Raw genomic sequence first — 11,252 nt, 5'->3', positions numbered from 1 at the left:
GATAATTTTGTCGTCTGCTATCTAGACGATATCGTGATCTATTCTAAGAATGTCGAAGAACATGAAATATATGTTCGTCAAGTATTACAAAAACTTAGAGATGCAGGATTGTACGCCAAGATGGAAAAGTGTGTATTTCACACTACTCAAGTTGACTTTTTAGGATACATCATTTCAAATGATGGTCTCATGATGGATTCTAAGAAAGTCAAAACAATCATGGATTGGAAGATTCCAAGGACAGTAAGAGATGTCCAATGTTTCTTAGGATTTGCCAATTACTATCAGATCTTCATCAAAGATTTCTCACGAGTTGCAGCTCCACTTACACGCTTGACTAGTAAAGATAAATTTCAATGGAATCAAGAAGCGGAAGGAGTATTTGAAGCCTTGAAGACATCATTTGTCTTTGCACCAGTCTTATATCGTGTTGACTTTTCCAAGGCATTTTTTATGGAAACAGATGCATCAGATTTTGCCTTGGGTGCAGTTTTATCACAAATGGGAACAGATGACAAACTTCATCTGATAGCTTTTCATTCAAGAAAATTCTCAGCAGCCGAGATCAATTATGAGATCCACGATAAAGAACTTCTTGCGATCATGGATTCCTTTCAAGAATGGCGTCATTATCTAGAGGGCGCTTCTAGTCTAGTTACTGTGTATACAAATCACAAGAACCTCGAGTATTTCATGTCAGCACGCGTGTTGAATCGTCGTCAAGCTCGTTGGAGTATGTCTTTGTCAAGATTCGAGTTCATCATCACTTATCGGCCAGGAAAACAACAAGGTTTGTCTGATGCCATATCTAGACATTCTTATTTTGCACCAAAAGAAGGAGATGCAGCTTTTGAGCAACAAAGAACGGTCCTCTTGAAACCGGAGCAATTTCATCTCCGAGCAATGAAATCAACATTGATTGTTGATTCAACTTTTCTCAAGCAAATCCAGTCCAGTATGTCCTCCGACCCTCTTGTTTATGATATCGAGAATAATTCTTCCAAGTCTCATGATCCTTCTAAGTTCGAGTTCAAGAATAATCTATTATATTTTGAAGGACGCCTATATGTTCCAGAAGGAGAAGCACGTTTACGTGTTCTTCAAGCACGTCATGACTTTCCAGCAGCAGGGCACTTTGGATATAATAAGACTTTGAAACTCATATCAAGAGATTTTTGGTGGCCACAAATGTGGAAGTCAGTCAAAGACTTTGTACAATCATGTGATATTTGTTCAAGATCAAAAATTCCTCATCATCGACCTTACGGACTTCTTCAGCCATTACCTATACCAGAACAACCATGGTCTTCTGTTTCTATGGATTTCATCACAGATCTTCCAAGCTCAAGATCTTATGATTCTATATTTGTGATAGTAGATCGTTTCACCAAGATGGCACATTTTGTGCCATGTACAAAATCTATCACAGGTGAAGAAACAGCTAAGCTTTTCATTGATAATATCTATCGCTATCATGGATTACCTAAAGATATCATATCAGATAGGGGAACTCAATTTGTGTCAAGATTTTGGAGGACCCTTTTCAAGATTTTAAAAGTAGACATAAAGCTATCTTCGGCTTTCCATCCTCAAACTGATGGACAAACAGAGCGCATAAACCAAGTCTTGGAGCAATATTTAAGGTGTACTATCAACTACCAACAAGATGATTGGACAACCCTTCTGCCATTGGCAGAGTTTGCTTATAATAATACGGTACATTCTTCCACGCAACAAACACCTTTCTTTACCAATTATGGCTATCATCCACGACTTGTTACTTTTGATTTTTCAAAAGTTGATAATCCTGCAGCAGAAGATATGGCAAATTGGTTGTCATAGTTACATGCAATAATGAAGACGCAATTGAAGGAAGCTCAAGAACGACAAAAGATAAACGCAGATCTATATCGTAAGGAGCAACCACAACTCAACGTGGGTGATAAGGTATGGCTACTTCGTCGCAATATCAAGACTACTCGACCTTGTGACAAGTTGGACTATCATAGGCTTGGCCCCTTTTCTGTTTTTGAACAGATCAACCCAGTTGCATATCGGTTACATCTACCGGAGTCAATGAAGATCCATCCTGTATTCCACGTGTCTCTTCTTGAACCATATAAGACAGTGGATATACAAGGAAGAAGACAAATGCCACCGCCTCCTATAGAAGTAGATAATAATGAAGAATTTGAGGTGGAAGAGATATTAGACTCAAGGCGGCGCCAAAATAAGCTGGAATATCTTGTTCATTGGCGCGGATATGATATTAGTGAACGCACATGGGAGCCATCCAGGAATCTAGCAAATGCATCAGCTAAAGTCAAAGTTTTTCATCAACGACATCCATCAAAATCAAGATTAAAATCTCTCTTATAAAAGACACAAGATTGAGGCAAGATAACATTCAATTTCCTATCCTTGTTTGTAACTTCTTTGCATTTGTGACGCTAATTAGATGGAGAGCCAACAACCAGCAGATTCAACTCAAGAACCTTCGTTTGCTGACCTGCCGGACGAGACATTACGATTATCACAACCTTCAAGACGACGCAATTGAGATGAAGATCTTCAAGAACGACATGTTCTTCCTCGAACAGATGGTGAGATACAACGCGTTTGGTATCACGATTTGGGAAGGGACTCTCGATGTTTGGTGATTTTGCTAGAGGTAGGAACAACTCCTGATGGTGTTCCAAATATTCTATTCGAAGGAAGTTACGAAGGCCTCAACAATGATCAAATAACTGGGTGGTCTTCCCGCCCTGGTATGGGACACTACCGATGGTTGAGAGGCCCTATCAATCATCTTCGAAGAGAAGAGAGATCAGAGTATGTGGCGAATACAATTCGTCGCATCATAGATTTCCTCAACATATGATGACCGCTCCTCGTGGAACTCGTCTCTAGAAGGGGGAGTAATGTCACGGCCATAATCATATAAGCTAATAATTACATATAGAAATAGGTAGAAGTAAGTAAAAGTATATAAAAGTAAGTTAATTCTATAATATTTAATGTAGAAGCTTCCTAGAAACTTCCTAGACGCTGCTTTGACTTCATAGGTGTCTTTAATTGACTTTTTGGATTAGAAATGTGGTCAACAAGTTGGCCATGTGCCACACATGTTGTTAGCTTGAAGATCAAGCTAACTATGTGGCCCACACGTAGAAAAACTTGCCTTGTAAGTCAAGGCATGTGTCCTACAAAGTCAACACATATTGGAGGTCCTATAGAACGTCGCCACGTAGCCCCTAATTAGATAGTATATATAGAGACAAGAGTGAAGGCTTCTTCACTCTTGTCAACTCCTTTCTTGCTTCTAGTCTAGTTTCAAGGGTCTCTAGTTTTCTTGTCTTTTGGCAATAGCCATTCTAGTTTCTCTTTTCAATATACATACTTATTATTCATATTTTTTTACTTTTCTTTGAGTGAAGGCTTACTTGTCTGAACTGTTTTTTCATCGAGTTCTTGTCCTTGACACTAGAAGCTATATGATAATGTTCTATAATACCTCCAATAGATTTTGACTTTATAAGATACATATCTTACCTTGTAAAATAAGTTTTCTATATATATGCCATATTATTAGCTTGTATTATATGCTAAAAATATAAGTAATATGTAGCTAGTTTGTTGGCAAAGTTTTTAACCTATCAATCAACTACAAATACATATTAAGTAAAATACGCCATGAAGCTTCTAAGAAGCTGTGCCATAAGATAATATCAAACCTACTCATATTTAACTTCTATATAATAATTTTTATCTAGATAAACATATATATATATATATATATATATATATATCTATGATAGTAATCCATGATAGTAATAGATGTTGTCAAAGAAAAGCTTAACTATTTCTTTTCTTGTGATAGATTTTATACATGGTATAAAATGTCCCATCTTGGTGAAACAATCTACTATCACAAATATAGAGTGATAAAAATCTGAAATTAAAGTATTTATGACAAAATCCATAAAAAAAAATAATCTATTGTTATTTTGAAATAAGTAATAGCTAAAAAAGTTTGTAAGATTGATGACAAGGAATTTTTGATCTTGAAGAAATATCATATAATTGTACAAAATCTTTGATTGCCTTCTATATTTGAGGCCACAAAAAATCTTTAAATATTAGCTCCAAAATCTTATTATATGCAAAATATTTGGTTGCAAGGAAGTTATGATGAGCTTGAAGAACATGTAATCATGCTACATCTTTTAGAACATATATATGCCCCTCAAAATAGAATAGATTATTGTTAAATTAAAACTTGAAAGTATCATGAGATCTTGAAGAATTTTTTTTAATATCCTTAAGCAATATTATCAAAAATTATATTCAAAGCTTTAAATGTTATTTTTTTTATTATTATTTTACTTAAGTTTGTCTCTACAAGTCAAATGTGAAAGTAGAGCTGCAACTTGGATAAAAATTCTTGATGATGATCTAATAAAAATTAATAAATTCTAAAAAATATTATATATTTTTTTACTATTTTTTGAATCTTTAAATCTACAATAATCCAGATCTTTTAAAATCTATTATAAGGCTATTATTTGAAAAGATATATTTTAAAAAGTCAACTTGAGTATAAAGAATTTTCTATGTTAGAGTATAATTCTACTTCTCTAAGTTTTTTAATGCATAACAAACATAAAATTTATGCTTTTTTATGTTCTTTAAAAAGATTAAAATATTGTGTATATAACAAATAACAAATTCATCTAAAAATTCTTAAAAGATATCATTCATAAGATGTTGAAAAGCTATTTGTACATTGTAAGTCCAAAAGGCATGCATGATATTATATTTAAGATGTCCATACCTTGTTTGAAATGTAATTTTTCATTCATCTCTTTCTTTGATGTGAACCAAATTATATATTTTTTGTAGAAACATTTTGATATAGATCTTAGCTTGATTCAATTGGTTAAAAAGTCTAAATATCAAGGATAGATAGTACTTATTTTTGAAGGCAATCTAATTGAATTCTTAAAAATCTACATACATCTACAATGATTATTTTTTTTCTTCACAAACAAGATTGAAATTTTTGCTAGAAATTTTGAATGGCATATAAAATTCTTAGCGACATTTTTTTAATATATTATTTAAATTCAACCAATTTATTTTGTAATAAATTATAGATTAGTCCAAATGGTAATTCAGATCTCTCTTAAAGATCCATTGAACAATCATAAGGAAAATATTCCAAAAGAATATCCATATATTTTTTTATCAAATTTATCTTCATAATCTTCATATTGGCTTAAAATGTAATTTGAAGTCTTTTTACTTTTAAAAACAAGTTTGGAATAAATAATATAAGGTGATTTTTTTTTTTTTTTTTTTTTTTGTTATATGTAAGAAAGTCTTTGTATTTCCAAATATGGATTTGGTGGCACTAGAATTTTGACTTTTTACTTGATTGACAAAACTCTTATTTATATTTTTTAAAAAATAAAAATCAAGAAGAAATCTAATCTATTTAAGGATTATATATTTTTTAGCCATGATAAATCTAAAATTAATGGATTAAGAGATCTAATTATATTATTTAATACAAAACTAATATCACCACTAGTTGCTACTTTTGTAAGAAAGATTTCATGAATAACATCTTCAAAATTTAATAGACAATCATTTATGACTTTTACATGAATATATTTAGTTTTTTTTATTATTAATATATTATATTTTTTAACAAATTCTTCATCCAAGAAATAAACTAAAAATTCTAAATATAGTAAGGTAAAAGCTTTGTGATGTTTAACTATTAAATTAATATCTTTTGTAAAACAAAGAAAGGATTATAAGGAAAGAATAGGACCTTTATTAGGTATTATACAAGTTATAGGTGTATGGTTCCTATTGTAGTAGGAAAATTTTATTTTTTGACATATTGTCTACTTTGACAACCATACTTCTTATTTTGTGATTGCATTGCTTCTTTGAATAATATTGGATAATATATTTAAGTTTTTTGTAATATAAGCACAATCCTTCTTGACAAAAGTGAGTCTTTTCTTGGTCAATAAGAAATTTAAAATATATCATATCAATTTACATATCTTTTATTTTTGAATATTTATGTTGAAAAAATGTTGATATAGCCAATGATTTATAATAATATTGAGATCTAATTATATAAATTTCAAATTAAAATTCATAAAGTCAATTATTAGACTTCATAGCAAAATAAATTGTTTGATTGAATGTTTGAAGATTTGGTAAATTGAGCATTATTTTTTTTATTTCATATTATAATTTAAAAAAAATTTGGCTATTGAATGTAGCATTGTCACATTTGATATTAGTCACAATTTGTCAAAATTGTGAATCATACAAAGTTGTTGTATTTTATGAAGTTTATTTAAGAATACATTAGAAACCTGACTATAAAAGATATGAATTAAAATAAATTTCTATTAATTAGGAGTCTATTCTAATTTATAATAATTTGATTTTTAAATGATTTTAAAAATTCTTTTTAAGAGTTTGATTTATATTGAATAACTATAATAACTTTCTAATTGTAAGCTAAATAAATCCCTAATTTAGATGATTTATTCTAGTTCATAACTAATAATTAGCATATGAATTGATTATGTAAAAATCTCTCTTACTTTTTTATAAAAGAATATAAGTTATCTAATGTAGAATAGATATTAGTTCGTTTTTGAAAGATATTGGTAAAATATATTAATAGTCCATGTAATAGGAAATTCAGGAGGACTGATGAGTGATTTAGTTATTAAAAGCGATTAATTACAGAATTACGATTGGAATCTGGAGAATCAGAGGAAAGTATATAGGAGTTATAGAAGTTAATTAGGGTGCCAAACTGTGATAGTCATGAGTCAAGGGTCAGACTGTGATAGTCATGAGCCGAGGGCCATCGCTGTGATAGTTGTGAGCCGGGGTAAGTTTGGTGCTACCTCTTTTCTTTTGTTTGTTATTTTCTTTGAATAAGAAGATTGAGAGTTTTTGAATATTGTGAAGTGAATTATGGAATGGAAATGTGATTGGTATTATTTGAGAAGAAGAAAGATTGAATGCTGAAATCTAATTGTAGTTCATGAGAGAGAATGAGTCTGTGTTTGTATGAAATACCGTAATGTGAATTGCAGTTTTGTGTGAAGAATTCTAATGATTGGAATGAGGATAATTGTGTATTGAAAGCTGTGAGGGCGCAATATTACAGTTGGAGATTATGAAGGTGAATATATTGGTGGAAATAGTAATTATTGGTATGATTGAATTGCTATAAGGAAGAGACCGATAAGGTGAAGGAGGAGATTATAGTTTCCTTATGTGTTTAGATATTAGAAATAGAGACGATATATTCAGGAGTTAATTGATTGTGTGATCCTAACATGAACGTTTAAGCAACTAGTCATTCTTCGTGTTCAAATTCCCCTATATGGGTTTATTCCTATTAGATTAATTTGGAATAAGTAAAACGAGCAATCACATTTTGGTGCCACTGCCTGGGAGTGATAATAGCTTTGAGTGTTAGGAATTAATTACCAAACATGTGAAAAAATTGGCAATGGAAAATGATTTCAGTAGTATTTGAAGCAAGATTATGGTTAATAAGAATGAGAGCATTGCATCGAGGAAAATAAATCAGTTGAGAGAAAGACACGGAAGAGCGCAAGGAAGGAACTTGCTTAGAGAGGAGCAAGAACGTAATCTTAAAAAGAAGCATCGACAAAATTGGATTAAATCATGGTTGCAAGCTTGTCGGTGCATCCGAACATATCAAGAACCGGACAGACTGTTAATTCTATAGTTGTATGTACCGTTAAAAAAACTGCCAAAAACACTCGCGGAAAATTTTGTTAACATTTCAGTGGAAATCTTGAGGCCATTAATTGAAAGAGAAGGAGGCATAGAAGAATTTGGTACTCCATTGGATATTTTTTCAATAGGAGGTACCGCTGAAACGAGTAATAGTGGCTCTCCAGATTGGCACAAATTGCTCGCTAATAAAGATAACTATATTGTATTTCAAAATTTGATGTTTTTACCTACAATTCAATCAATAAAACTATTTGCAGAAAATAACACTAAATCGAGGAGCACTGAGAGCTCAAAAATTAGAATAAGGGAAAGCAAAGATTATTTTAAAATGGAGTTTAGCAGAACAAGAAATTCAATGGCGTCAAGAGGACCAGCCATTCCGATTGCAGTACAAATGGGTGGAGTAGGCAATCATATGACTAGTGTCGCCCCACTACCTACTTTTTGGAGATTTTTGGGTGTGGATCTCGATCAACATTTATCTCAGTTTCTTACAGCATGTGTAGCTAATAATGGCAGAACTGAAGATATTTGGTTGTGATGGCTGCCAGTGACCTTAAAAGACACGGCATTTGAATGGTACAACCGCCAACCAGTGGGTCAATTTTTGAATTGGAAAGCATTGAAGAATGCATTTTTATCTCATTTTCGATCAATTGGTTTTGAAGACCGCCTTTGAGAGAGGTTAATGAACAGCAAAATGATCTTAAGAGAGGCGGTGGAATCGTACTATGGCCGAGTGGCTGATATACTCAGTAAGTGGCCGAATCACCAAATACCGGAGGCATTTATCTTATCCATATTAATCAATGGTTTGCACCCATCAGAGCTAAAAATGTTTGTAAAGGAAGCTCAAATCATTATGGTGGCTGCGTCCCTTAATAAAGCCAAGGTTTGAGAGGAATGCCATTATGATCAATTTTTAAGTGCGGGAGCCACGATGATTCTAGTTCAAGGTAGATATCAAAATCGGACTTGGAACGAATCAATGGGTAGTTATCTATGGATGTTAGAAACAGGGGCCAATTCCAATACCAATATTTAGGGGCCAATTAATGTCACCCCATTGCAAGCTATACCACCGAACGTGACAACAGCGTATGCTCCATATTTTCCGTATCAACAATAATTGTTAACTATGGCAAAGATACCAATAATGCCAGCCCTAAAAGATTCCAATGAAACCTTGTTATTGAATTTGACGAAGAAAATGGAGGAAATAGCTGTCAATATGGTCAAAGATAAGGAAAAGATGCAAAAGCCTACCAATACTAAGACCAATGTATGGTGCAGTAATTGTAAGGGCCATGGTCATTCTGTAACAGAATGCCCCTCACCCTCACAAATAATGGATCAATGTACATTTTGCGGAGGAAAGTACCTAACAGCAAATTGTTGGAATTCGCAAAGATAACAACAACAATTTAGTAATCAGACCATGATCCCATCAACCCAGTGGGACGTCAATCAAGTACAAACGGGAAATACATTTGGATGGAATGAAAATCAATTTAATCGATAAAATCGAGCATTCAATAACTTTTAAAGTTCCAATTTTAATCAGAGATCTGCATCGAACCTCTAAAACTACGATAAGGAGCAGCAGAGGTATCAGCAATATGCTCTACGGATGTCATCAAACCAAGTTCCCTTAGTACCAATGAGACAACCAGGATAATTTTCTAACCCTACATAGAACAAGCCTAGTAAGTATATACCAGTGGAGACACCCAATATGCTTGATGGAGGTGCAAGAAGACCACTTCGTTGTTTCTGTTGCAGACAAATTGATCATTATGCCAATGAATGTTCCAATCTTAGAGCCAGTGACGATTATGCACCAGTTTGTGGAAATTACAAGCAATCGGGGCATACTTATCAACAATGTAATGCTCCATTCAATTTCAATAATTGGGATCAGTAGATCCAAAGCCAAGGAAAAATTGAGGAGATAAATTGAGGTCCTCAAGATTCTCTAATAAATCGGGTGGAATGTATCTAAGCCGTTCTTACCCGGAGTCAGCGAAAGGGAAAAGGACCAATTCAACATTTGGGTAATCCCGATACGAAAGACCAATTTGATCCAATTAGGAGACCATCCAATCCAAGTCTTGTTACGAGCTTCGTACTTAGTATGAGACCTGACTCAATGGCACAACCCAATGAGGTCCCAATTACGAAGGCTTCGGTTCCGTTCTAAGCAATTTCAATCTCTACACAATTTCGAGAAACGTCCTATCCATTGAAAGATCCTCTTAGAGGCGGGAATTCCAAGGAAGCCCCTGCTGCTGTTCCAATTCCGAGTCTAGGGGGGAAGAATATCTTACCTCACGGAGTTAAATTCAAACCAATGAAACACAAAAGAGCATTGGAAATTACTTTCAATATGGAACCCTATGACATTCTAAAGAATTTGGATGTTATTAAGCGTTCAATTACAATGAAGCAACTTTTGGCTGTAGCACCGGAATGTCGATCTACATTGAATTCAGCGCTAATACGATGAAGTTTCCGCACTAAAGAAATTCATGAAGTTAGCTTAAACCCAAATGTGGGTGCACCAACAATCGATGTATCAATCGATGGCATTTTAATTCTAGGGATACAAGTCGATGGTGGTTCTAGCGTCAATTTAATAAACACGGATACAATGGAGGACTTAGATCTAAAGCAATTGCTACCTACGACATTGGTCTTGTGAATTAGAAAAGGTCGTAACCAGATTGTTCTACAGATGTATCCGATATAATATCATGGAGAATCTCAATTGTCAGAATTAAAGTTTATATCGAACAATGAGAGTCAATCGATTGAGGAAGATGCCGATGCTATAGGTTCACCGTAATTTGGGATAGGACAAAATACTTCAACAACAAAGGTAGGAATCTACCAATGTAGAGGTCTTGGTGAATATTTATTACATCAAGAGGATGCGACCAACTCGGATCATGCTATTGCCGAATGAATGAACAATCCCGTAGTCAATAGAGTCAGCACATTGGAACCAGATTTGGATGGTTCTCATATGTCGAATAATACAAGATATTCAGATCGAGAGAAGACAATTAAATCAGAGATTGTTGAAGACCCTGTGTGTCAATCTATTAACCTAGGCACCAACGAAATGCCATAGCTAATTAAAATATATGTCCGTATTATAGGTACAGAATTGGATGTTTGAAAATAGTTTTTTGTCCGTCATAAATTTGCCTTTGCATGGTTGTATGCAGATTTGAAAGGGATTCCAGTTGACGTTGTCGTGTTGTAATACGAGTATACCGTGAAAATATAAAGAAAGGGGACTTTTATTAATGTTCAGTTACCTCAAATATTGGGAGCAACGACCAACTCCGGTGCAAATACTGAGTGGCCAGGTTCAGTCACCCCGTTACAGTTAGCCGAGGGATACTGAAATGCTCCATTCAATTCCAATAACG

The sequence above is a fragment of the Physcomitrium patens genome, chromosome 23, assembly GCF_059467195.1.
Source record: "Physcomitrium patens ecotype Gransden chromosome 23, ASM5946719v1, whole genome shotgun sequence".
Classification (NCBI taxonomy): domain Eukaryota; kingdom Viridiplantae; phylum Streptophyta; class Bryopsida; order Funariales; family Funariaceae; genus Physcomitrium; species Physcomitrium patens.
Note: the sequence above shows the minus strand (reverse complement) of the source record.